Source organism: Corvus brachyrhynchos, unplaced genomic scaffold, assembly GCF_000691975.1.
Source record: "Corvus brachyrhynchos isolate BGI_N302 unplaced genomic scaffold, ASM69197v1 scaffold18, whole genome shotgun sequence".
In the NCBI taxonomy this organism is placed as follows: Eukaryota; Metazoa; Chordata; class Aves; order Passeriformes; family Corvidae; genus Corvus; species Corvus brachyrhynchos.
The window spans coordinates 183892-186715 of record NW_008246064.1 but is presented as its reverse complement, the minus strand read 5'-3'; the positions used below and the strand labels follow the sequence as shown (position 1 = coordinate 186715).

The following is a 2824-nucleotide window of genomic DNA, read 5'->3' as shown; positions in this document are numbered from 1 at the left end:
GGGAACAATTCCCAATTCCCAATCTCCCATCCAGCCCTGCCCTCTGGCACTGGGAAGCCATTCCCTGGCCCCTGTCCCTCCAGCCCTTGTCCAAAGTCTCTCTCCAGGTTTCCTGCAGCTCCTTCAGGTCCTGGAAGGCCACACTGAGGTCACCCCAGAGCTTCTCCTCTCCAGGCTGAACATTCCCAGCTCTCCCAGCCTTTCCTCCCAGCAGAGCTGCTCCATCCCTCGGATCCCCCTGGAGCCTCCTCTGGGCTCTCTCCGGCAGCTCCAGCTCCTTCCCGTGCTGGATCCAGGGCTGGGGCAGCTCTGCAGGTGGGGCCTCACCTGAGGGGAGCAGAATGGATTGACACTGTCACGGAGCTTCCTTTTCCAGCTTCCACAGAATTCCAAAATTCCACCCCCTGCTGTTATTCCACTCAGTTTCACCGGTCTGGAGACTGCGGAGTGACTTCATTAAACCTGATGGGAACAAAACAAATCCTGGAATGGGTGCGAAGGGACCCCAAAGCTCGTCCAGTGCCACCCCCTGCCATGGGCAGGGACACCTTCTGCTATCCCGGGCTGTTCCAAGCCCAAATTTCCAACCAAATCCCACCATGGGAGCAGTTTGAGGCCGATTTGTCCTTTCCTTGTGTAACCAACAAAACCAACAAAACCAACAAAACCAACAAATTCCTGAAGTAGTGCCGGTGTTGTTTGATGAATCCGCTGATCCTTGCGGTGCTTTGCATTTCAATGCCCAGGAATTGCAGCCCTGGGAGCGATTATCAGGGATTGGCACACCCGGAATCTCTTCATGCTGAGGATTTTTTATCAGGAAAAAAAGGTATTTTCATTGGTGTGAATTATTTGAGCCCCTGATTCAGCTTTCCCTAAAGCTCTGAGGGGGAAGGAGCCGTTCCAGAGCATCTCTGGCAGCTCCGAGGTTGCTAATGAGGGAATCTTTATGGAGCTTCCCGCTGGGAGAAAGGCAAAATCTGGGATTTATTTCTTCGTGCAGTTTGTGCTTGGCAGCCAGAGGTGAAATTCAGACAGCAAAGCAAAAACAAATCAGGCACCGTCAGCAAATTGGAGGCCGTGGAGTGGAGAGGGACGGGAATTTGGTGGGAGAAGGAGGGAAAAGGAGGGGGAAAAGGGATTCTAGGAGAGGGGATGGATCCGCAGTTCTTTCCAAACATTATCAGCAAATCCCGGTTTCCTTTTCCAGTCCGGAGATTGGAGCCGGAGGACCCAAAAGCAGGAAGAAGTTACAATATCCAGAATAAGCGTTCCTTAGGGGAAGCCTAGGAGAGAGGGAGGTTGGAATTTCATGATCCTAAAGGTCCCTTCCGACCCAACCCATTCCATGATTCTATGGATGGAAGGAATTTAAATCCAGCTGGAGCATTTCCATGGGCTGAGGGAAAGAAAAGCATTTTGGAGCTTTCCATGTTGGAATTTTTAAAGGGAATTCTCCATTTTTAAAGGGAATTCTCCATTTTTAGAAGGAATTTTGCTGCTTTCAGCTGAAATTTGCCATTTTAAAAGGGAATTCTCCATTTTAAAAGGGAATTCTCAATTTTTAAAGGGATTTCTCCATTTTTAGAGGGGATTTCGCTGCTTTCAGCTGAAATTTTCCAATTTTAAAGGGAATTCTCCATTTTTAAAGGGGATTCTCTATTTTTAAAGGGAATTCTGCTGCTTTCAGCTGAAATTTGCCATTTTTAAAGGGAATTTGCCATTTCTAAAGGGAATTCTCCATTTCTAAAGGGAATTTTCCATTTCTAAAGGGAATCCTCCATTTTTCAATGGAATTTTGCTGCTTTCAGCTGAAATTTGCCATTTTTAAAGGGAATTTTCCATTTCTAAAGGGAATTTTCCATTTTTAAAGGGAATTTTCCAGTTCTAAAGGGAATTCTCCATTTTTAAAGGGAAATCTCCATTTTTAAAGGGAATACTCCATTTCTAAAGGGAATTCTGCTGCTTTCAGCTGGGATTTAGGTGGTTGAAGGCAGCAACCAGATTTCCCTTTAGAATTCCCTACTTAAGACAGGAAACCTCTCGTTGCCATGGAATTCTTTGGGAATACAGGTTGGATGGTGGCAGAGGAGCCACCCTTTGGATTCCCTCCCCAAGGATTGGGAACTCCAAGGCATCCCACAGAAAGATCCAACGGCCAACAAATGACGGATTCAGCGCCCTCCTACCGCAAACCAAAGCACTGCTGTAATTCCTAAAATCTCTTCCTTCATTTTGGAGCCTGAAGGATGGATGAGCTCAAACTGTGAGTTCTGACCGGATCAGACTCAGTTTGGGGTCTTCTGAAGGAAGAGCAGCCACTAAAAGGTTCCAAAATCACAGGATTTTCCAAGGTCTGGGTCCTCAGGGATGGGGATGCGGAACAACCTCGTGGAGAGGAAGTGGGGAAGGCACAGAGAATTTTCTACTTTGGGGTTTTTTAGTGGGTCTTCGTTTTAAATCGGGAAAATCTGTTCGTTCTCCCACTCCAGCTCCAGCATTAATCCCTCTGATGAAAGGGAAAAGCTGAAGGGCTCCCACCACACTCAGGATTTGGGATGGGATACACCAGGATGATTCCCTGTTGGACACAGGAATGGGTTCCAACACCTGGAGTTTCCCAAACCCTGCTGAAAGGGGGTTTTAGCTGAATTTTAGGCACCTGCAAGGAAGGCAACAGGGCCCTCTCAGCACCATCACAGAGATTTCTGTGATAACTCCCCGATATTTGGGCCAAGAAGGAGTTTTTAGACAATTCCCTTGGATTATTAAATTCCACAAGGCTTCAGATTCCCTGATCCCCTCCTGAGGAGCCACAGCCTGG

General features: G+C 47.6%; 1 long non-coding RNA gene across 1 annotated transcript in view; it reads right to left on the bottom strand.

Annotated features, from left to right (window-relative positions):
- The window catches only part of LOC108449767, a 6977-nt gene extending 4423 nt beyond the window's left edge, over positions 1–2554 (bottom strand). The window contains exons 1-2 of the long non-coding RNA XR_001866053.1: positions 2542–2554; positions 549–551 (exon numbers count right to left, since the gene is read on the bottom strand). This is a non-coding gene — a long non-coding RNA (uncharacterized LOC108449767). The remainder of the gene's footprint in view (positions 1–548; positions 552–2541) is intronic.
- Between the last annotated feature and the right edge of the window lie 270 nt (positions 2555–2824).